Source organism: Enhydra lutris, unplaced genomic scaffold (genome assembly GCF_002288905.1).
Source record: "Enhydra lutris kenyoni isolate GAN:26980312 unplaced genomic scaffold, ASM228890v2 scaffoldscaffold37, whole genome shotgun sequence".
Lineage (NCBI taxonomy): Eukaryota > Metazoa > Chordata > Mammalia > Carnivora > Mustelidae > Enhydra > Enhydra lutris.
The window spans coordinates 26,013,212-26,038,070 of NW_019154121.1; the positions used below are offsets into that span (position 1 = coordinate 26,013,212).

A 24,859-nucleotide genomic window follows, 5' to 3' on the forward strand; every position below is an offset into this window, starting at 1 on the left:
GAGCCTGACGCAGGACTTGATCCCAGGACTCCGGGATCACGAACCGAGCCGAAGGCAGTCACCAAGCAACTGAGCCACCCGGGCGCCCGAAATACGGTCGTTTTGTAGATGATCTCGGATTTCCTTCGGGCTACCTTCAAGGACAGAGTCCTCCCCCTCAGCCAGGGGACCAAGTACACACTGGCGTGTGCAGGACCAGGTGAGGGGAGGTCAGTGAGGGGACAAACGCGTCACCAGAGCAGAGCTGCCTGCTTGGGTGTGATCTCTGCTTCTTCACCCTTTGCAGGAAAGCTCAGAAACCAGATTCAGCAAGAGGAGAGGAAACTGCGACTTCTTTAGTACCACTCTTTGCTAAATTGCTAGGGGGCACCCAGATTTGAACTGGGGACCTCTTGATCTGCAGTCAAATGCTCTGCCCCTGAGCTACACCCCCTGCTCTACCAGGAGCTCCAATTAATACCCTTTCCCTGTGCGGCCACACCCAGAGCTCCCGCCGTAGATGCGCTCGGCCGGCTGAGTTGCAGGACCTGCTTTACTGCCGACTCCTGTCCCTGCTCAGAAGCAGCAGCAGCAGGTTGCTTTCTCCCCCAGCTCTGCAGCTTCTCCGTCTGCAGATCCTGGGCGAGCGGCAACTTGGGAAGCCTTCCCCGACGGCTGGAAGGATCTACCGTAACATCTGTATTGCAGTTCCTGTGCTGCGCACCTGAAAACAGAGACTCAGAAGGCCCAGTGGTTGGCTAAGTCTGCACCACTTAAAAGGTAGAAGACACCCGGGCTGGCGATGGGTCAGAGCTCCCCGCACGACGCTACTCCCTCGGATGCAGGCAGAGCCCTGTCTCATTGCCTCAGATCTCCACGTGGTCAGCCCTTAACACTGCTGGCTGAGACGAGCCACCTGAGGAAATGACTGTCCCTAGGCTCCAAGTCCCCCTTTCTGTGCTCGGCCCTGCCGGCCCTGCCGTGCTGGGACTCTGTAAACCACCCTCATCCTTTGCCAGGTGGCTTCCTGGTTGGTCCCCAGCAGGGTTCTCGGAGGGAGGCGGGAAGGTCGGAGCCGGCCGGAGCCCCTGTTGTGCCTGCTGTGGCTCCTGCCCGTGTCACCTAGCAGCGGCAGTCCGTCCCAGGAGCAACCGAGACTGCCGCCTGCAGTCTGGTGCTCACAGGACCCGCCTCGCCACAACTCTTCGGGGACACCAGTGCCTCTTTAGGGATCTGAGGCCGGGATCCACAGAGAAACTCCCCAAGCCTGTGAGATTTCCCAAGTTCTCCTGCTCTGTTTGTTTCCTGGGCCCCAGAGCGGGAGACGTTCCTTCCAGACACTACCTCTGTGACACTCAGTCTCTCCTTGTCGTCCTTCAGTTCTCTAGTGCCGGTTGTTAGGGGTTGGATCTCCAAAAAGATCTGCTGAAATCTTTCCCTCGGTACCACAGGATGCGACCTTACTTGGATGGGGTCATGGGAGAGACAATTAGCTCTGATGAGGTCACGGTGGAGAGGGGTGGGGCACAGTAGGACCGGGTCCTTGTAGGAAGAGGAGAGACACAGAGGGTGACAACAACCATGGGCAGATGGAATGGCCACCGGACATGAGAAGCTAGAAAGATGCAGGGAGGACCCTCTGCCCACACCTTGATTTCCCATCCTGGGCCCCCGAGCATTGGGCCGGTAAATTTCTGTCGTTTTAAGCAGCCAGTTTTGTTACAGCGGCTTTAGGAAACTGATACACTCGTTAACAATTATTTATATTAAATTCTCCATCAAAATGACAGAGGTAACTTTTGCCTCCAGACTAGACCCTGGATGATACTGAAATTGGGACCACGGCGGCTCTGGGGAAGCAGACCCTCGACGAGGACATTCAGGATGGATTTGGTCTTGACCTTAGTTTTCAGTGTGGTGCTGAGTCTCTGGAATGACCTTAGGGGTGCTGGACCACAGACTCAACCCAGCCTTATCCTGTTTGAGGAACTAGGGGACGGTGTCTATACCACTGAATTTTGTCATTTCAGGTGAAGGAGGAAAAAATCAGGCTCTCAAAGGGGGCACCTGGATTTGAACCAGGGACCTCTTGATCTGCAGTCAAATGCTCTACCCCTGAGCTATACCCCTTCCCAACAGGAGTGGCATGTAATTAATAAACTCAGACTTCCACACACAAGCTGCTCACTCAGGCTCTGTACAGAACTGCTGGGTCTGGGCAACTCTACACACACCCTCTCGTGCCATAACTATCCTCCTTTTCCAAAAAGACACCATCCCTTCTCGGCTTCAGCGTGGAAGATCCCTGAACTTTCCATCTGAGACCACGAGGTCTGTACCTGGCCTGCTTTCCAAAGGCAGAAAGTGAACCCCAGGGGTAAGGCGCCGCTCACTGAACAATGTCTAGAAGGTTCGTTGCCAGCTTTTCAATGTTATCCTATGCACATTTACATTTTGATAGAAGAGAATTGATTTGAGGGCTGCGTCCGCCTGGCGTCGGGATGGTGCCTTGAGTGTTGGGGATAGATGTGGAGCGTGTGCTGGTTTCGGGTGGAAACAGACTGGCCCCGGGTGATGGGGGGTGGTGGGGGGTGGGGGTGTTTCTTCGGCACGAAGGGTCTGCAGCTTGGCTCTGGCCGTTGTTCTAGAAGGCCAGTCTGGAGATGCCTTTCCCCCTCCTCTTCCCTGGTGACACAGATATTTGCAATAAACGTCTGAGGCTCCATCTGGCTTCCGTTGCTGGACCCGAGGGCCCTGACCGCCGCAGCGGGCTACATCCTGACGTGCCTTATGCTCCATGCTGCTGACAAACGCATCTCGGAGCGGGCGCGAAGTCGAGCGAAGCTTTTCCAACTTTCTGCAGTGAAGGACCAGCTTTATCTTTATTTTCCTAAAACCTCTCATGGCTCCATAGCAGCGCATCAGACCTGCGGACTTTGAGACCCCCACCCCCCAGCACCTGAGCGGGCCGGCGTCAGATTGTTGTAGAATTTCTAAGTGTTGCCAGAAAGCTCCTGGACGACACTTCGGATGGCACCAGGCTCCTGCTCGCTTCGGCGAAGCGGGTACTGAAGGGCCCCGGGCTCGAGGACATGCTGACCATGAACTCCTCTGCAGCAGAGGGATGACTTTACCACTCTGTTAAGATAGTCATGCAAGCCCTCTGTAGAACCCCCTTTTCCAACCAGCAGGCGAATCACACCCTGCCAGGGTTCTACCCATAAAGACCTGCCGTATGGGTGCCTGCTCTGTTTTGGAGCTCATGGAATATTTCACTCTGTTGATAAATGGGCATGTTTCTACTCCTGTTTGGTTACCAGGAAGCTCAGAGATGGGATTTATATTCAGGAATAGTAGCTTCTCCTAACCTGGGCTCTCGGGCATAATTCTTCACCTCCTCTCCTACATGTTCAGTCCTCACCTTTTCTCCCCCCTGCAATTATAAAAATTGTCGTAAAAGACACATGACATAAAATGCACTGCCTTCACCGTGGTTAGCGTACCGTTCAGCGGCATTAAGTACACTCACATGGTCGTGCAAACCATCCCCACCGTCCGCCTCCTGACCTTTTCTTCTTCCCGAACTGAAACCCTGTTCTCGTTCATCAGTAACTGCCCAGCCCCCAGCCCCCATCCCCTGACGTCCCCCCTTCTGCTTTCTGTCACCATGATTTTGACAACCTCGTATAAGTCAGTCCTGTGTATATTTGTTTGATCGGTTTGACTTTTATGTATCTTTTATTGCAAGCTGCCTCAAATTCCATTTTTTTTTGAAGCAAGCTTGGTATAAACAAATAAAATCAGGATGGTAATAATTAGGCACAAGGGAAACACTGAGAAAGCCTAGGGCAGATTTTCTCTGTCCCTTCAGGAAATGAGTGTGGCTGAGGAGATAAACATGACACACTTGAGTCTTTCCTACTTGTTGGAAAGATAGATGCTGGGAGGCCTAGGGGTGGCAAGGAGCTGGGCTTCCGCTGGAGTGAAAGGCCCACCACCTAGAAACAGCCGGATTTGAACCCGGGACCTACTAGTCTGCAGTCAAATGCTCTACTCCTGGGCTCCACCTCCACCTCCCTCTGTCCTTTTACTAAGATACGTCCATAATTCCAGTCTTTCCCAGCTGTGCTCCCACGGTGGGTCTCCCCGGGAGCTGCCGGAGCGCTTTCTCTGGGCACCCCCCTCCCCAACTGTCAGAAGCTGCTCTCCATCTCCCGTCTGCGCACCTGTGTCTGCGTGAACACCCCTCTTCCCAGGTGATGACGACGCCGGTAGTGATTACCGGGTACCAAAGGGATCCTACCCATCCCGCCACATCTAAGATGCTTTATTTCTTTTTCTGCATATGCCACTGTTTTGCTTTCCTTTCCCAGGGACTAAGACCTGGGACTAATCAGAGGCTCTCAGAGCTGGGCGTACCCCTGGGGAGGCACCGGGGTGGCTGGGGAGAAAGCCGCAGCCCCAGATTTTGCAGGGAGGAGAGTAAGTGAAGACCAGCCCAGGGGTCCGCTGGCGGGAGGACCTGGCGGCTGGGCACAGGGTACTCGATCTCAAAGAGCCCCTGCTTGGCAGTGATCCATTTCCAATATTGAGCTTACGTTGCGTGTCTGTCTGCCTCTTTCTTGGTTCTGCTGTCCTGTACTGCCGGACAGAATTTTCTGCTCTTGTACTGAGAGGACTCTGAAGTGAGGCCTTCCCCTGTAGAGGAGATTGGTTCCTTGCTCGAGGGTCTCCTAGCAGCTGCTCCCTGTGCTAGAACCTTCCAACAAACTCTCGGGTCCAGCTGTGGGACGATGGAGGCTAGTCAAGGCTAGTCATACTTCCATACTCTGGACACACGCAAATGAGGTGCTGTACGCGGCAGTCTGCCTTTCTTAAAAAAAAAAAAAAGAAAAGGGTCGAGAGTGTTGCAAAGTGGATGATTTTTTCCCAGGACTATGAGAAGCACTTAGTTGAACATAAGTGCACGTGTGGCCCATTTCTCATGATTTCCCAGGATCAAGTCCTCCCCAGCGGCTGCCCCCCCCCACGTCCCTCCCCTGCGCCCCCCACCCCCCACTCCCCCCACCCCCTGCCAGGTCTGCACACTGACCTGCCCCTCAGCATGGTGCAGCAATTGGCTTTGGAGCAACGTCCGCCAATCCCGACTCAGTACAACCTCGGTGTGGTCGCCCGGGTATGAAGTTGGGCTCCCAGACCCCCCAGCAGACCCCCAAATTCACAGGCGCCACCTGATCGGACCCAGCTCTCAACACCTCCCTAGTCGGCCTCACAGTACAGAGCCATAGGAAACCAGGACGCCCTCCAGGTTCCCTGGGAAACCAAGTTAGCTGTCAGAAGGTTGCTCAGTGAGGCTGCCATCAGGGCAAATGGAATGGAAAGTTCCTGAAGGTTTTCTCCTCAGGCCACAGAACATTTTAGTGAATTATTCCCGTTCCAAAGTACTGTCCCTTCTCTAGAGGCCGGAATACTCACACCCACCAAAGTGGGCATCTCAGTGTGTCCTCGGCCGCCCCTACTAGGTGGCTGGGTCCCGTCACCCCATCTCTTGTACGCACATACCCCTTCGCCGTCTCGTGTCTCCACTCTCTGACCTGCTAAGTGTGTATTAATCTTGGTCCCCAGAGGGAGGGCTAGAGGATATGTCACCTCATTTCTCTACAAAACAGCTTGATTCCTCCTTTGTGTCCCAACCTGCTGAAGGACAGAAATCGAATGACTCGACTCTGGGGTCCTGCACAACTTCCCCTATGCTGTGCCTAAGTTCTAAAGGGGCTTTCAGAGTACCCCACCTTTGGGGCAGGTGGGCGTCTGGTCTGCCGCCTGGTCTTGACCCCATTGTGAGCACCGGGACTTTCTGATCCCACGCTGGTCTCGTCTGCGTCTTCTGCTTTGGCCCCCTGGTACTGGCCACCTTGCCCACGCGGCCCTTCCACGCTGGGACGGAGTTGGCTGCAGGTGCCCGTCTGTTGGCTCTGAACCCCCAGCGCCCGGATGGCGGGAATGGGAAAGCTGAGCACGGACAGTTTGCATCTCCAGGCTTATCCCTTTCCTCTGGTATGAAGGACGCAAGCTCTCCCTGCCTGGCTGGGGCTCGGGGCACGGGGGCAGGGGTATGGAGTAGGAGCCAGAGGGGCGGGAGATGTCGGATACCATCTCCATTGTGACCGGCCGCACCTGAGCTGTAAGAAGATTCAGCCGCTGTCTCCCCTCAGCTGAGCCCGGACCCTCCGTCCTTACAACAGAGCTCCTGCGACTAACCTAACCCTTCCTGCGACTCAGTGTTGAATGCTTTCTGTGAATTGTCGCCTTGTGTCTTCACATCCACCCTGAGCTGGACACAATTATTATCCCCAAGTTGCAGATGAAGAAACTAAGGCTTAGAGAAATTCAGGAGTCCAACCAGTCTAACTCTGGGACTAAAGCTTGGGGACCACGTTGCAAGATGTTTTTCTAACACACGAATGAATTGGGTCTCTGTCTGCACGGCGGGACTAGATGAAACGTCGGCCAGTTCCTTACTGGGTGATTTCTTTTCTGAAATATTAGGGAGGTAACGGCGGATCACCTGTTACTGTAGGCTGCTTAGGCCGTGATGCAGTTAATGAGGTCATAACTGTCACTTCTGCTGATGGCCAGTCCCATCCGTTGTGTGCTGATTCTGGTTTCACATTCACAGGGAATTATCTCCACGTTTTAGGGGTATCACCAGCTCACGTATAAACCAAAGTGGGTAGGTCCTAGGAGCTGGAGGGAAGCACTCCTTACTCCTCCACCCCCGCCCCCCCAATCTCTGGGCAAGGTGAGTCATTTCACCAATGCCTGAGGCAGGAGCCCGGTTGGCTGGAGGAGCACCGAGCAGCCAGCACTCATCACCTCGTCCATCCAGTCGTGACCTCGCCCTGCGTTGCTAATGATACCCCTGATGCCGCTGATGAGCCCGAAACCATAGTGACTGGTTCTGTGAGCGTGCTTCTTTGTTTCTCCTTGCTTTTCAGAGACGTTCCCTTTGAGAAGTCAACCTATCTCCACGGTGCTAAGAGGAATAAAGAACGTGGTCCTCCTCACACACCGATGCGCGGCGGCTGATTCATGTAAGATAAAAACCCTCATCAGGACCCGAAAACGAAAATCACATTTTTTTTTAAATCGGGGAGCGTAATTTCCTTCTGTTATATTTAAACAAACTTATCTATGGGAAAGAGATTTTTAATTTTTTATTATGGAAAATCTCAAATATACACTAGAGTAGTGGTGTCCATCACTCAGTGTGCAGATCAGCGTTCTCCACAGACCCAGAGACACAGAAGCAGTGGAGGAGGGGGGAGTGGAGGGAGAGAGAGGGAGGGGTTTGTGGTAAGGAATTGGTTCCCGTGACTGTGGAGGCTGAGATGTCCCATGTTCGCACATCTGCCAACTACAGACCCAGGAAGGCTGGTGATGTGGTTCTAGCCCGAGACTGCTGGTCTGAGAACCCGAGAGCTGTTGATCTAAGTTGTAGCCTGGGGCAGGAGAAGCCACTGTCCCAGCTCAAATAGGGAGACAACTACCTGCCCAGTCTCTGCCCTTTCCTTCCATTCAGGCCCTCAGCAGCTCAGATGATGCCTGGCGGCACTGGGGAGGGCAACTGCCTTCACTTAGGTTTTACTGATCCAAATGCTAATCTCATCTGGAAATGCCCCACAGGCACACCCCCAAATAATGTTTACCTAAATATCTGGGTACCCCGTGACCTAGTCGGGTTGACACGTAAAAGTAACCATCATACTCAGCTTCAAGAATTTTCAACCATCATACTCAGCTTCAACAAATTTCAACATAGCCAAGCTGGTTACAGAAGGAGCCTTGATCAGAGTTCAGCCTTTTGGTGAGATGATGTTGCTGGAAGAGCTGTGTCAGGACGCTCATGTCTGCTGCTCTTTCTGTTGGTGGAACTGGGATTAAGTGGTGTGTGGAGGTGTCACTAACCTGGTCAATTTCCCCATCAAACATTTATCTCATGGCTTTAGTGGCCTTGGTGATACTTGCTTACATCTCTTATGTCGATAGGAGCTGCAAATGATTTTATTCCAGTCCTCTCCCTTATTAGCTCAAATTCTTTTATAAGGAAAGATATCCTTTACCAGCTACTTGGTTCTGAACAAGAACAAATGCTTGATTCTTTCCTTTTATTTGTGAATTTCCAGAATAATGAATTGATGCCTTAGCAACCTCCAGATTTGACCAGTGAGAACTTTAATATATATATATATGTATACACACTAGTATGTATATGTATACACTAGTGTGTATACATATATATAGTTAGTTTTCACACACTAATGAATTAATGGATTTTTAAATGCATGTTTTGTGTGTTTCTTTTTTTTAAGATTTTATTTATTTATTTGACAGACAGATCACAAGTAGGCAGAGAGGCAGGCAGAGGGAGAGAGAGGGAGAAGCAGGCTTCCTGCTGAGCAGAGAGCAGGACCCTGCTCCCAGGACCCTGAGATCATGACCTGAGCCAATGGCAGAGGCTTTAACCCACTGAGCCACCCAGGTGCCCCTGTTTTATGTGTTTCAATCACTCACACTAATTTTTCTTTTTGATTCTCACATAGTCCCACCTTTGGCCATTGGGCACTTGTTTAATTTGGCTCCTATGTCCATTTAACATGCTTCTTTCTACTAGTCTTTGAGAATTTCTGTGTGGGTGAGTGTGAGGGTGTGTGTTTTCACAAGCGAAATGAGACTGCCAGGCTGGGCGGGCTGCCTGTAGCGGGGCCTCGAGCCCCATCACTCAGACGGGCTTGTCGTCCCCAAGGTGGAGGAAGGTGGGCCTCACTGAGGGTGTTGGCTGCAGCTTCTGGGGCAAGATGGGAAGAACATTCGGGTTATGGAGGAGTCTGACTCCCAAGAGAACACAGAGCCTTGGGAGAGAACTCCAGCAGAACCGGGGAGCACTAGGGCTCAGGCCTTGACAGGGGGTGGGGGGACCCCCACAGAAGCTGCTTGCCTGGAAGAGGCCGGAGCAGACCTGGCTGAGGAGTGGGCCTCGGTGCAGATCGTCCACACTGAGGGATCTGGCAAAACTCAGTGCAAAGGGTGAGGACGTTCAAACATACCCGGGCTGGATTCCCCACCAGTCTTTATGGGTGAGACCTTAAGTAATGTATTTTAAAATCGTATATTTTATTTTAAAAAGATAAATACTGGATTCATAGAATTCATATGATATAATGCTCAAAAGGCAAAAAATTCCTGCTGTTGGAAGCAACTGTCAGGAGGTGAAGAGAGAAATAAACCGTCCAGACAAGGGCACAGTATTCCGCGCGGAAGGAAAGGAGCTCACGAGCGGGGTGGCCGTGGAGGGAGCTTCAGGGCCCGTTACTGAGGGACGCAGCCAATCTGGAAAGGCTGCGCGCTGTGCGGCTTCCCGAGAAAGGCAAAACTGTGGAGACGGTCAAAAGTCCAGTGGTCGTCGCCAGGGGTTTTGGGGGTGAGGAGACACCAACAAGCTGAGCACGGAGGGTTGGGGGAGGGGGGGGCGGGTGGAACGCAGGGGCTTGTGGGAAATTCCTAGACCTTCCTCTCAATTTTGCAGTAAACCTAAAGGTTTTTTTTATAAATATATATATATATATATATATATATATATATATTTACAGATTTTATTTATTTGTTAGAGAGAGAGTGAGCACGATTGGAGTGAGGAGTAGAGGGGAAGCAGGCCCTCTGCGGAGCCAGGAGCTGGATGCTTGGCTGGATCCCAGGACCCTGTGATGATGACCCGAGCTGAAGGCAGATGCTTAACCAACTGAGCCACCCAGGCACCCCTAAATTTTTTTAATTTAAGGATTTTATTTATTTGAGAGAGAGACTGAGACAGAGAGCATGAGCGGGGGGAGGGGCAGAGGAGGAGGGAGAAGCAGGTTGCTTGGGGAGCAGGGAGCCCCATGGGGGGCTCGATTCCAGGACCCTGAGATCATGACCCCAGCCGAAGGCAGATGCTTAACCCACTGAGCCACCCAGGTGCCCCTAAAAAAATAAAATGTTAAGAATAAATAAATAGATTTAAAGAATAAAATGTGAAAAAGTTTATGCAGTCAAAATTCTCCCAAGCCTCCCTCTTCTTTTTTTTAATAGTCAAAAGAATTTTTTTAATTTCCCAGTGCATGTATAAGTTATGTTACGCTGTAATGCAACCTACTAAATGTGCAATAGTATTGTCTAAAAAAAACCAATATACATACCTTAATTTAAAAACACCTGTTGCTAACCATCACCCGAGTTTTCAGTGAGCTGTAATCTTTCTGCTGGTGGAGGTTCTTGCCTCAGTGTTGGTGGCTGCTGACCGATCAGAATGGTGGCTGCTAAAAGGGTGACTGTGGCAATTTCTTAAAAGAAGACAACAGTGAAGTTTGCTGAATCAACCGAGTCTTCGTTTCACAAACAATTTTGCATTAGCAGGGGATGCTGTTTGATAGCATTTTACACACCGGAGAACTTCTTTCACAATTAGAGTCAATCCTCTCAAACCCAACCCCTGAGTCATCAGCTATGTTTACGCGCTCTTCGAAATCTTCTGCTGTCATCTCAACAGTCTTCACAGTATCTTCACCAGGAGTAGATCCCATCTCAAGAAACGTCTCTCTGCTCATCCATGAGAAACAAGCCTCATCCACGAAAGTTTTATCATGAGTTTGTAGCAACTCAAATCCCATCTTCAGGCTCAACTTCTTTTTTTTTTTAAATTTAATTTTATTTTTTCAGTGTTCCAAGATTCCTTGTTTATGCACCACACCCAGTGCTCCATGCAATACGTATCCTCCTTAATACCCACCACCAGGCTCACCCAACCCCCTCCCAAGCCCTCCCCTCCAAAACCCTCAGTTAGTTCCTCAGAGTCCACAGTCTCTCATGGTTGGTCTCCCCCTCCAATTCCCCCAACTCCCTTCTCCTCTCCATGTTATCCCATGTCCTCCATGTTATCCCTTATGCTCCACAAGTAAGTGAAACCATATGATAATTGACTCTCTCTGCTTGACTTATTTCACTCAGCATAATCTCCTCCAGTCCCGTCCATGTTGCTACAAAAGTTGGGTATTCATCCTTTCTGATGGAGGCGTCATACTCCATTGCATACATGGACCACATCTGCTTTACCTATTCGTCCGTTGAAGGGCATCTTCCACAGTAGAAGCCTCCGTCTTCTTGTGCTTGGAGGAAAGCCAGATTAACAGCTTCTTTTATGACCTTCCACAGTCTGTGCACGGGAGGAATTACCACCAGGCTCTCTCGGACTTTATTAATAAACACAAATGGTAGCAGAGCATACACACTGCACTGCACTTGCTTTTTCACATAATTTAATATAAATAATGATATTACTTGCCTGTAAACCTTTCTCTCTATAAGAGGAAAACTCAGCCCTAGCTCTTTGAGAAAGGCAACCCCAGCGTCAGAGGCTCAGAATCCCTGCATGCCAGGCTGTGAGCGAGACGGCAGCAGAATGGAGAGAGCTTTGCAGTCATCACAGAGGACTTCTGGACTCGAACCAGGGACTTTATGATCCGCAGACCAGTGTTCTGCCCCTGAGCTATGCTCCCTCCCTGAGCAGGCAGACCTGCTTGGGACTTCTCACTTGGGTAGCTACACCCAAGACACCTGGGAGAACTAGACTTAATGTTTACTGAACACTTCTACTGTGCTAGAGAAACTGATCTTAGAGAGACATCTATATATATGTGTGTGTGTATTTCTAAACGACTTAAAAAGCATTTCGGGGGTACCACCACTATCACCATCTTTATCGAGCATGACAGTGATGCCCAGGATTAAAGCAGCTCGTCCCAGTTTACAGCGTGACAGAATGAGACTTAGCCACCACTTTCCTCACACATCATACTCATCTGAAGAGCTTTGTCTTATAGGACTTTTTTGGGAAATATTTGTCTTATAAATATTGCGTGGAAGAAATGTCCTTTGAGTGAAAGCAAAAAGACAATGTCTATGAAAATCTTGTGGCCAAAATACTTATTATATATTGCAGTACCAAAAAAGTCAGCATTAAGAGTTCTCTTTAAGTAGCAAATTTGGCTCCGAGGTAGCAGCCACCTCAGCACCTGTATCAGAGCATTTTCATGAAATATCCTATGTTCTGCGGAGCAAATCAAAGGTGGCTCTCTAGGGACCTGGAAATCCATGGGTTTCTTATACCTTCCCAAGAGCCACCTGCCTCCCACGGTCTCTTTTCTGTAACTGGGGGAGCAGTCCAGCATACTGCGGGGAGCAAGGGGAGCCCCCCCGACCAGCACACCCACACCCACCTATCCCCTGCAAACTGCCAGAAACCTACGAGGCTCCCCCCGCTCAGGAGTGCGCACCATCTACAGGTGGCTGGTCCAGAGGGATAGGGGCTTTAGGAGGAAGGTGCATATCAGATTTCAAAGAGTCCAAAAATCCCACAAAACATAAACTATCTCATTTATAAATGTTAATATTGATTACATGTTGAAATGATAATGTCTCAGATCTATTCCATCAAAATACAGAAATCAGTTTCACCCATTTCTTTTTACTTTATATTTTTAAGAGTGTCTCACCTTTGGGGCACCAGGGTGACTCTATCGGTTGAGCGGCTGCCTTCAACTCAGGTCATGATCCCAGGGTCCTGGGATCAAGTCCCATTTCGGGCTCCTTGGTCAGCCGGGAGCCCGCTTCTGCCTCTCCCTCTGCCCCTGCTCATGTGCGCATGCTCTCTCTCTCCCCTCTGTCAAATAAATAAATAAAATCTTAAAAAAAAAAAAGGTCCCACCTTTGCTGATATATAATTGGCACTTAACATTGTATTAGTTTGGCGTAATGATCTAATAGCTCAGTATCTGTGCAGACTGTGGAATGAGCACCACAAGAAGTCTAGCGAACATCCGTCACCTTACAGAGTTAGACATTTGTCCCCTGGTGATGAGAACTTCTAAGAGGCTCTGGGAGAGGCCGCCGGGGTGCTGAGTTGGTGGCTCATTGGGCTCAGGTCGTATCTTGGGTGGTGAGAGCTCCAGGGTGGAGTCCGCTGGGGATTCCCTCTCTCCCTCTACCTCTTCCCCTGCTTTCTCTCTAAATAAATAAAGTCTTTATAAAAACTCTACTTTCTTAGCAACTTCCAAACACACAACCCAGTATTGTTAGCTGTGCCCAGCAAGCTGCACCTTACCTCCCAGGACTTAACTGTAATTAACTGGAAATTTGTACCTTTTGACACTCTTCACCCACCCACCCCCCCTTTTTTTAAACTTTACTTAAAGTGCCTACTGGCAAATATAAACTTAGGTAAGTAGCTTGCGTACTATGTCTGGGCTGGCAAGGCTGACCTCACCTGTGACTCCAGAGCTGCAGGGAAGTGGGATAAAACAGTGCAACAGGGGGCACCTGGATTTGAACCAGGGACCTCTTGATCTGCAGTCAAATGCTCTACCCCTGAGCTATACCCCCAGGTATATGTGCCCTTTCTCATACACACTCTTCTACCCCACCCAGCTGCAACCGGTCCTGCCAGCCTCCGTGACTTCTGTGGCCTCCCTGGCCTCCAGTTTCCTCCCAAACTCGCCTTTCTGCTCTGAACGCCAGCTCGCTCTCTTCCCCGGGTTAGGTGGATGAATGGGTCAGGCGCCCACAGCCGGAGGCAGCAGAAAATCGGGGACCTTCTCCTTATCTAGACTCAGAATCCCAGGCCTCCAGAGGCCCTCTCCATGCGCTGCACGGGGGCTGAGAGCAGGGGCCACCTGGTTTTTTCCCCATCTAACATCTTCTCTCCTCTGCCCCCCCCCCCCCCAGTCCTTTCTCTCCTTTGCCTTCCTTCCTTCCGTGCCTCTTCCCCCTGTTCCCTGGTGTCACTCAGGGCCCTTTGCTCTGCTCTGCTCCCCTCTCCAAGCCGCCGAGACCTCATAGACCCATTCCTAAATCAAGTATCGTCTTCCCCAAACTAACTCCAGGCCTGCGCTGTGAATGGGAGACCAGGCCCAGTAAATAAAACAGGATAGGTGAGCCAAGTTGCCAGAACTGAAAGAACACGAGCAACACTGGAGGGCTTGTCCTGGCAAATAAGAGGCCGTCTACTAGAGCAGGCGACTGGAAACAGCCTAACGCCAGACGGCACACCTGAGTCCCAGACCTGGGAACCGCCATGGCAGAGTCACAGCGTAATAAAATAATCACACAGGTTGATCTCGCCATCATTATGTTCGCGACAATCCCGGACCACAGGGGCTGTGACTGTTACCTCCATTTTACAGATGAGGAAACTGAGGTCCCCGGATCTTACATAAGTAATCCGACATGCAATGATTAGCAAGTGGGGTTGCAAATCCAAGCAGTCTCGCTCATCTACACGCCTCACCCCCGGGTTGCAGCCTGAGAGCCACAGCGATCCGAAATGCACACGGAAAGGAAAGGCGTTTATGTAAATAACGCTGGGAGAATTCAGTTGGTCATTTGGGAAAAATTATTAAAGCAGCAACTAGGGGTGCCTGGGTGGCTCAGTTGTCAAGCGTCTGCCTTCAGCTCAGGTCATGATCCAAGACGCTGGGATCGAGCCCTGCATCTGGCTCCCTGCTCAGTGGGGAGCCTGCTTCTCTCTTTCCTCCTGCTTGTGTTCTCTCTCTGGCTATGTCTCTCTCTGTCAAATAAATAAAATCTTAAAAAAAAATAAAGTAGCACCTAAGCTTCTCTTTGTGTACCCAAATAAAGTCCAAGTGGATTAAAGCATGATGTACAAAGAAAAGTAAAAATGAGTATCTAACTGATTTAGGAACAGCAAAGAAAGCATTCCAGTAGAAGAAATCCCAACAGAAAATAGCAATAGATTTGGCTAATAAGCATTAAAAGTTTAGGTAGGTAGACAAAATCAAAAGGTTAATAGCAACTTGGAAAATGTCCTCATCATTTATGATAGACAAAATATTACTGACTAATCTTTCACGACTAAAGAGCCCACATATAATGACAAAGGCCATTGAGGATGTGTTCAATCTCAGTAAATCAGAATAAATCTTAGTAAAACCAATGAAATCCAAATTATGAGACTGATGCACTACCTACTGTGCTAACGAGGCACCTAAGAAATCCAAATGAAAACATTATAATATTTTACGTTTATCAAATTAGAAAAAAATTTTCTACAATAAAATGTATTATTTTCAGAATCAGAAAAACCAATAAATATTGCAAATTTAGGAATATTCCCTTCTAGGGGCGCCCGGTCACTCAATGGGTTAAGTGTCCAACTCCTGGTTTTGGCTCAGGTCATGATCTCAGGGTCCTGGGATGGAGCCCCATGCCGGGCTCTGTGCTGGGCAAGGAGCTGGCTTAGGATTCTCTCTCTCCCTCAGGGCCCCAACCCTGCCCCGCCTCCACTCACACGTGCTCTCTCTCTCTCTCTAAAAACAAAACACTATTCCCTTCTACTAATTGCAAGAAATACCTTTTCCTATTGACATAGTAAGTAATTGCTTTAAGATCAAAAGAATCAATGGAATACTAATTTGGGAAATATACGTTATAATTTACATATAACTCATTTAAGCTTTTGGAGGAATAGTTCTTCCACTCTGAAGATGAGGACACAGGCTCCGAAAGTCTCCAAGAGACTCAATTTCAAGACCTCCCGGGTCCAGGTGTGTGGCTGTTTCCACGATACCACACTCCATCTGTTGGGCGGGTACCGGGAGGAGCAGGAGGGTGGAATCCCCGGGGTAAGTCCTACCACCCCAGCAGCCATCATGGTCCCCTCCAGGTGAGGATGTGTGTCAACCTAAGACATTGATGGTGGCTCAGATATGTTGAGTGTTTAGCACATTGAGGCTCTACTCGTGCCTCTTCCCATTTAATCCTCCCAAGGACCCTTGGAGGCAGTACAATGATTATCTCCTGGGAAGTAGCTAAGAGGACGCCCATTTTGTAGATGAAGAAACAGAAACTAGAGGGTTTTAAATAACTTTCAGTCATGTGACAAAACCCACTCCGTCCCAGGTTCCGGTCTAGCATTGAGCGAGGGCTCAGCAGTGAACCCTGCCCTCAAGGAACCTGTGTTCTGAGAGGTGTGGGGCGACAGACAGGAACACAAAGGAAGCAGATCATTGCAGAGAAGGAAAACACGATAGGAACACGGAGCAGGCTGACGGGACGGAGGGTGACGGGGGCGAAATGGGATACTCAGGGAAGTGACAATTACAGCGGAAGTCTGGATGATAAGCCAGTGGGTCAGATGCGGACGCAGAGCCTTCCCGGCTGTGGGCACCGCTCTGCTGGGGCTCGGACAGAGACGAGCCTGGCAGGACGGAGGAGTGTGACCTGCGCCAGTGTGGCCACAGCAAAGGGACGGAGCAGGACAGGGGTTCACGTGGAAGGCAGCGAGGTGGGGCAGGGTCAGCCGGTGGGTTTTATCTCATGTGCCACGGAGGGAAGGGCGGAGCCCAGGCTGAATGCAGATTGTCTTGCCTGTGTCCCTGAGTCACCACCTCTGAGACCCTCCTCATGGGCTCTCTGCAGTGGACTCAACCCAGGGCCTGCTGTGTCGATCTGTAAGTCTCCTTGGCCATGAATTTAGGTTTGTTATTGTTCATTCGGTCTTCGGGGCTCCCGTCCACGTGGAGGGAACCTTCTAGTGGAGGAGGCACGCCTGTCCCTCAGGAGACACACTGTCACTCAGGTCCTCCTTCAGCGGTGACTGTGATAATTGCCATGACCCCGGACAGGGGGCAGGGTGACCCTAGACTGTGGGGCTCCGGAGGGCTTCTCTGAGGCGGTGTCATCTCCACCACACATTGAGGGAGAAAGGGAAGTTGGGTGGAGACAAGTGGTCCAGGAGGGCCGTGCAGTTCGGGTGGAAGCCTGAGCTGAAGAGCAGAGAGAAGGGCAGGATGTCCGAGTCAGGGAGACAGACCCTTGGGGGTCAAATGGGGTCCCCCCCAAATTCATGTGCTTCCAGGAACCTCAGAATGTGGCATTATTTGGAAATAGGGTCATTGAAGATATAATTAGTTAAATTAAGATGTGGTCATACTGGATTAGGGTGGGTCCTTAATCTAATCGGGCTGTTGTCCTTATAAAAGGAGAGACACCCAGCTAGAGACACACACATGCAAGGAAGATGCCATGTGATCACAGAGGCAGGCGCTGGACCTAAGCCTTCATAAGGCAAGGGACACCAGGATTGCTGGCAACCACCAGGAGCTAGAAGCGAGGGACAGATTCCCCATCAACTTCTGTGGCGGAAAGCCACCCAGTCTGTGGTCCTTTGTTATGGCAACTCTGGGAAACTGATCCACAGCCCACGATAGGGCTGCAGAGCTAGGTAGGGCCTGGTGGGCCCCGTTGGGATTCTGGATTTTGCCCTCAGAGCAATGGGGAGCCCCGCTTAGGGTGACAAGCTAAAGAAGATCACGGTCAAATCCGCATTTTCACAGGATCCGTCCAGGTGCTCCGTGTCTCCAAGCATTCAAATCCACGGAGAGCCGAGGGTCGGGCCCCACAAGGACCCAGCCCCGGCTCCAAAGCCTCGCCGGGCCACACGGAACCCCACACGCTGTGTTCCTCAAACGCCCGGAGACTGTGCACCCCGCTGCCCTCCCCCGCAGAAGCCGCCTTGCCCGGCTCCCAGCCCGCGGGGACCCGACCTGCGGCCGCAGACAAGCAGCAGCTGGCGGGCGCTCTGGGGAAAGGCCTGGCGGTGTGCATCAGAAGCCTGCGGGGGGGGGGGGGGAAGTCCATACCCTTTGACAGGGCAATGCCACCTCTCGGCGACAGCGAGACCAGTGCTGCACTTGTGTGCGAGCGCAAGCAAGCCCGGCCCGTCGTCAGGGCGCTCGTCCCGGTCCACCTCCGCGGGGGGCCGAGAGGTCCGCCTCCTGCTCCGGCGAGCCGAGCCCGCGGGCAGCGGCCGAAGGAAGTGCGGCCCGCGGCGCCCCGCGACCCCCTTCCCGCTCTCCCCTCCGGCGGCTGCGGGAGTCCGGGGCGGCCTCTGCGCCCCCCGACCCCCATCGGCGCGCGGCCAACCCCGAGGCCTCGCCTTTGTGTTCGCGCCCGGATCCGCACAAAGAACGGGCGCCGCGAAGCTCGGGGGACGGGCCGGGCTGGCGGGGCGCGCGAGGAGCCGAGGACGCCGGAAACGGTGGCCCCAGGCGGCGCAGGGGGCGGACCCGGGGCGCCCCGGAGGGAGAGACCCCCGGCTTCTGGGGACGGCCCCCTGGTGGGCGCGAGGCAGCCGCCCGCGCCACCACCGAGAGGCCCGCGTTCCTAGAGCGGCCGCGGGCGGCCAGGTGCGCGCGGCGGCCTCCGGGCTCCGGGCTCCGGCCGGCAGGGGGCAGCACGGCCGCGGCCGCCCCACGTGGCGGGGGCGCGGGCAGCGAGGCCCAGGGCCCGGGGGCGCCTCCTGCGGCGGGCGGGCGGCCTCTCGGGCCGAGGAATTTTAAAAATTCAAGCCATTAAAGATTAAATGTGCAAAACGCATATATATTTAAAATAGATCTGTAGAAATATATTTTAAAATAAATCTATAGAAATAATAAAATTAAAAACTGTGGCTTTCCTGCCCCCCCCGTGAGCTCGCAGCACGGCTGGCCTCGCGGGTCCGCGTTACCCAGGGGTGCGCTCGGGGCCCGGCGGGCGGGGCGTTGAAGGCTCGGGCGGGAAGGGCCGGCGCGGGGGCTGGGTGCGCGGCGCGGCGCGGCGGGGCCCGGGGTGGGGGTGGGGGCCGCGCGGCGGGAGGTCGTGTCCCGGGGCCGCCCGGGCCGTGCCGGGGCTGAGCGTGCGACGGCCGGGAGCGGGACGGCCTCGGCGGCGCCGCGGGCCTGTGCGAACAGACGGACGAGGGCGACGGCTGCAGCTCGGGGAGGCCGCGGAGGGGAGGGAGGGCTCCCCGGCCGCCAGGGAGATGCCACCGGCTCCTTCTGCCCGCGGCCCGGCTCTGCTGCCTGCGGGCCCTTGCGTCACCCTCCTCCCGAGGCGGGGCAGCCCGGAGGCGTTCTGTCGTCGCCCTGGGCGGCCCGCGACTGCCGCAGGAGGATCTGGCAGTGACCCGGGGGCTCTACCTAATACTGGGGCTGAAATATCGGCGGGAATGATAAAACACGTATCTCTGAAAGGCTTTGGCTTGGCTTGAATGAAGAAAACGGTCTGCATCCCCACGGGGCAGAGACGGGGCCATTACCTGTGTTCCGTCCTGCACACTCACCTGTGGCTCCTTCACCCCATCGCTTAACGTGCACGAAGCCCCTCGTTTGGGTCAGCCTGGGGCGCTCGGGGGAGCCCAGGGGAGCCCCCAGGAGCCGGGTGACCCTCCAGGCTGCCCTCAGGCATGTTGTGTGGCCAAGGGTCCTGCAGGCGCCACTTGGACCTGAATCTCCTCTCGCCTTCCCCGTGTAGGCGACTGCTGTAAAAATAACGTGGGGGATCCTTGCAGCTTCTGACAGGGCTTTTCTGGCCATCTGTGCTATTTCCCCCGCCTTCCAGGGATTCTTGGAGAGTGTCACTTCGCTGGATTTCACTGCGACTCGCCACTGTCTGATGAGAACATCTGCCCAGTGATGGAGAGGTTACCGAGAGTAGAAATGCATATACCCCCCAAAGAAGAAAGAAACTTAAGAACCCCCTGTCCTATCAGGGAACTAAGTAAGCCTGCGATGTGGCACTGGGTGCAAGCAACACACAGAGTTTGGATTGAACTGGGAGAAGCTGGAGTAAGGGACGAGGGTGGTCAGAGACCCCCAGGGCAGCCCCGGGGTCGGAGAGGGCGGAGCAGGTGGGAGTAGTCCCTCCCCCGAGGTGGGGGTGCTCCAACGTGGCACGGACCCCGTTACTTCACTTGTTTACGTTGCGAAGACGGGGGTGTTTAAACCGGATTCTAGGGCTAAAAACAAAAGCCTGAAAACACGGCCAGATGAAGCGCAGAGCCTTTGGCTGATCACTGTAAATTTAATGAAAATGTCGTGTCCTTAAGCTGAGATTCTAAAATATTGTAGATTTCGTTCCTACCGATTTCATTTCTTCCAAGGAATCGGCTTCATTTCACAGGTGTGGAGGTGGTTGAACGTCCTCATACTGGTGGTAAATAAAATTATTTCTTCTGTTACATTTTCGGAGGAGAATTGATACCTTCTCTTGAAGAAATAAAGGGCTCATTCAATAAAAAGATAAACTTTTATTGTTTGGGACTCAGAAATTCCTCTCACAGAAAGCAAATAACAATGCTATTTTCTTTTGGGAGAGAAGGGTTTTTAAATTAAATTCTGAAATTCTATTATGCGATTATTACATACTAATGTGAGTTCGTCTTTTTGGTAAAATGAACACCCCAGCATGTTTGTATGCAGTTTCTGCTCATTCCAAGACTTGAAGGAGCTGGCACAGATTCGAGCAAGAAAAATGTGTCTTTCTTCTCAGTATGTCTACTGTTTAAATTAAATATACTGGAGATTGGTGTAATTTGGTCTGGATATTAACTTGGTTTTTTTGGCATGTTCTGAAATGTTTGAAGTTTCATTTTTTTTTTCCAAACCTATTTCAAAATGTATTACAAACCTTCAGCTAGTAAATCATCAATGAAGTCAAGATAAGTGAAGGAATCCACCGCATTAAATGGGAAGGGATAATCATTATTTTAGTTGGATGTATGTTATTAAATTGTTCAAAGTGGTAACTATACAAACCAATGTACTGCTTTTACTTTTGGACAAAATTAATGTGACTTTTAGGGATGACGATTAATCTAAGCAGGATAATACAAAATCATTTTCTCCTAGATTTTAGAATTTGTATAAGTAATTTGCCTGCAGAAAATCTGATTGTGGAACCATGTGGCTCTTGGGTCATATCTTCAGTGGGAGAATAGCAAAAGTCATATTTCATAACCTGCTAAATTTTCTGCTGAATTTACCTTAAATCCAATCAATTTCAATTTTTTGAGGGCACAGCCTTGGTATTTGTGTACCCTGTAAACAAAGAACTGATTGAATATAGTTCTTTTTTTAATCACATTTAAAAAAAAGATTTTTATTTATTCATTTGTCAGAGAGAGAAAACAGGCACAGGTAGGGGGAGCAGCAGGCAGAAGAAGCAGGCTCCCCACTAAGCAAGGAGCCTGATGTAGGACTTGATCCCAGGATCCTGGGGTCATGACCTGAGCCGAAGGCAGACACTTAACCTACTGAGCCACCCAGGCGCCCCTGATTAAATATAGTTCTTAAATTTTTTTTTAAAGATTTTTACTTATTTATTTGTCAGAGAGAGTGAGTACATGCAGACAGAGTGGCAGGCAGAGGCAGAGGGAGAAGCAGGCTCCCTGATGAGCAAGGAGCCGGATGTGGGACTCGATCCCAGGATGCTGGGATCATGACCTGAGCCGAAGGCAGCTGCTTAACCAACTGAGCCACCCAGGCGTCCCATTTCTTAAAAAGATTGTATACTTAGGCGATACTGAATCTCAAAGGAAATGGCTATCCTGATATTCATTATTTAAATAAAAATTACTAATGAGCATAGACATTTTCATTGGTATACTTTGCCATTAAAATTCAACTTTCCATGACTCTAGGTGATAGACAGTAGTGGTACTCCTGTCTTATACTCGAGTTATTTTGAGAACCTGGGTATTATTTTACAAAGAGAAAGGGAGTTTCGTTCGAAGGGACGGAGAGAACCAAGAGGTGGTGTAGGCCTGGAAAGTGAGAGTGTGATTTTATTAGCAGGTACGTTTTCTTTGTGATAATCTCCGTCACCCAGCTCCTTCTCTGTTAAGCAAATGGCTTGTTAGGTCCCCACTTCTGAAACAAACAGAAGGGGAGCCCTGACCCTAACGCGTAGCTCTCTTCCCAAATGCCTGAAGCAGGAGGGGGGGGGCTCATGTTTAAAAACAGGGGCCAGGGGCGTCAGGGTGGCTCAATCGGTTATGCAGCAAACTCCTGATTTTGGCTCAGGTCACATCTCAGGGTCACAGGATCGGCCCCGCCTCAGTCTCTGTGCTCAGTATGGTGTCGGCTTGAGGATCTCTCTCCCCCTTTCCCTCTGCCCCTCCGCTGGCTCTCCTTCTCTCAAGTTAATAGAGAAATCTTAAAAAACAAAAAACAAAAAACAAAAAAAAACAAACCAGGGACTAGCCGGGCGGCCCACTCATGGGAGCCCCCAGCAACCTCTCTGCATGACCCGACCAGCCCGCAGGAGAGCCGGGCCTGCCCAGGGTGGCTGCCTGCCGAACTTCCCAAGTGTCCACGGGATAGTCGGAGCTGCGAATCAGAGAGAAATAGTACTCTTTGCCATTATTGAGGATCCACGTGGATGAAATCGGGGGACAGTATATAACAGCCCCTAATAACATCACCCACTTTGGTCCCACACACTGAGGTTTCAGTTCTGGCCATGTGATCTCGGGCTTGTGGCTTAACCTCTCTGACCGTCATCTGGAAAAGCGGGACCGAACACCGATTTCACAGGTCGTCACAGGAGGAGATGAAATGAAAGCATGGACTTGGCATAGTGCCTGGAACATGGCAAGACCCCGTGAATCGTGGTTATTGTTACTGTCCCTAATGAACTCCAGGCTGGGGCTCATCGCTGACCGGAAGTTCTCGGGTAAGGCCACCGTTAGCGCTAGATTCAATTTCTCTTTCTTTCCTTCTCCTTCCTTTCTTCTCTCCCTTTCTTGAAAAAAAAAAAAAAATCCTTTTTGCCTGGAGTGACCTCTTGCAGGAAGTAAAATTAAAAGCATCAGATTCTATTATATTTGAACTAACAGTACTCACGTCAAGGAACCCAGCTAGAAGTGGTAAAGGCAGAATGGATTTTTTAAAAAATTGAAACCTAGACATTCCCACCATGCCTGGGAAGCAGCAAGAGGCTTCAGTAGCCACACGGCTTTCCAGAGCTGGAGGAGAGGCCTTGGCCTGACTCACCGTTGCCCTGGCAACAGTAGGGCCCGGAGGCCTCCGTCCCTGATCCCTTAATCCGAGGAGCCTCCATGACTGTGCCTCTGGAAAGGTCTCCCACAGACACCTGGCTGGTTAAAGCTACCCTGAGAGGAGGGACAGAGCAGAGATGGAGGTGGGATTCTTTGGGAAGACGGCTGCCTCAATGTGCCTGTGATGGTTCCAGCTTTCCAGATCCCCACAGGCTTGGTCGAGAGGACGAGGCCGCAGTCTTCAGCGCTGTCAAGGTGGTAGATGGCTTCCTCTTCCCTGTTTGGCCTTGGAGCCCAGGACTCCGCTTTGCACGTACTGATGTTTCCTCAGCACTGGGAGCTATAGGACAATGAGCATTCCCCAGGGCCCTGGACGCAGCCCTTGCTCCCTCCGCTGCCCCTCTGGCCCCCTCCACCCAACACACACCTGAGGGAGGAGGCAGCACAGACAGTAATTTCTTCAGCTGCAATGCCACAGACTTGACCCCAAGGTCTTTTTTGCCTCTAAAATTCTTTTTTAGTCTCTTGCTCTGGTTGTAATGTTGGCAAATATATGGCTCAGAGCCTGTCCGGCTCAGTAGATCTACCGTTTCCTCAAAGTTTGTCCTGAGGATAGAATGAAACAATCTGAAAGAAGGGCTGGCTTTCCTTTTCCAACGACCGTTCAGATCCCAGGGAAAGAGCGCGGCGGTCAGGCTCCTGGGTTTTGGAGGTAGAAAGGTCAGAGTTCGAATCCTGACTGTACCGTTTGGTTGCTGTGCGACTTTGGGTCTACTTAACCTCTCGGAGCCTCAAGCTCTTCACCGATCAAATGCGTGTGACATAAAGTCTTCAAAAGAAGCATTTGCTTCATGGCAATTACTCTTTCTGGTGCACAACTCCGTGGGGCCAGTGGTGACTGACAAGACAGGAGTTTGAAAGTCTGGCCTTCTAGTTCAATGAAGGGCTCCCTAAGAAAACCCTGGGAAAGGGTGCCCCATCCCCAGAAAGGTGGGGTGCTGCCCACTGCAGGCTCTGGCTTGTGGCTGAGAGGTGAGTTTAAATCCCTGTCCGCTCTGGCTTCGAGACCAAGATGGAGTTGTCCATGTGCTTTGAACGTCCTCACGCCGAAATACCTTTCTGCTTCTGCCTGTGGGGGACATCTCCTTCTCAGAGACTCATTCTTTCAGGTTCCGGCACTAGCCCACTACCTACCTGAACTTCCTTGTTCACTAAACCAAGTCGTCTTTAACCATGAGCTAATAATGAAATCAGCAAAGTTTTATCGAGAACTTACTATGCGCCAAGGTCTTTGCTATCTATCTATTCTGCATGTTACTGACGCCTCAGAACAATGGAAGGCTCATTATCCCCACTGAAAAGATGACGAGGTGGACGTTCCGTTAATTAACTGATTCAAGGCCATACAACGGTCAAGTGTAAATGCACATCTGTTGGACTCCGGAGTCAGTCTATGCTCTAGTGACCGTCCTCTGATAGCTGTTGGCCTCTGGCGCCGCGGAGGTTATGGTGGATGGGAAGTGAGAATCACGATTGGGCCAGGGAGTTGGGACGAGAGGAGGACACCTTGGAGTTCAGGGTCCCTCGGGGACAGAGGCATGAAGAGGGGGTTAGAGCCAAGGGAGGGAAAGTAGAATCACAGAGAACCCCCTGCAGCACAGTTCTGCACAAGAAGTACCAGTCTCTGTATTTAACCCTTTACAACCAGATTTCCTAGGAAAAGAAAGGCTCACCATTCCTACGTGAGCCACAATGGCCCGAGGATGTCCTGGTAACCGTGTATAACAAACAAAGTCACTGTGACCTCCCCGGACCACTGTGGTCTCCTTCTCATCTAAACATCTCCAGCACCCTCTGGTCCTCAAATTCCTGGACTAGTAGAGGTTTTGGGCGGCAGTGGCTGTCCACCAAGTATCTCCAAATACCTCTCCTGACATCTCTTCTGGGCTTTCG

At 51.3% G+C, this 24,859-nt stretch overlaps 3 non-coding genes across 3 annotated transcripts; all 3 read right to left on the reverse strand.

Annotated features, from left to right (window-relative positions):
- Window positions 1–361: 361 nt before the first annotated feature.
- TRNAC-GCA lies at window positions 362–433 on the reverse strand. The gene has a single exon. It is a non-coding gene; the product is annotated as a tRNA-Cys (tRNA).
- A 1,604-nt stretch (window positions 434–2,037) lies between these two features.
- TRNAC-GCA lies at window positions 2,038–2,109 on the reverse strand. The gene has a single exon. It is a non-coding gene; the product is annotated as a tRNA-Cys (tRNA).
- An 11,271-nt stretch (window positions 2,110–13,380) lies between these two features.
- Window positions 13,381–13,452, reverse strand: TRNAC-GCA. Its single transcript has one exon. It is a non-coding gene; the product is annotated as a tRNA-Cys (tRNA).
- Window positions 13,453–24,859: the final 11,407 nt, after the last annotated feature.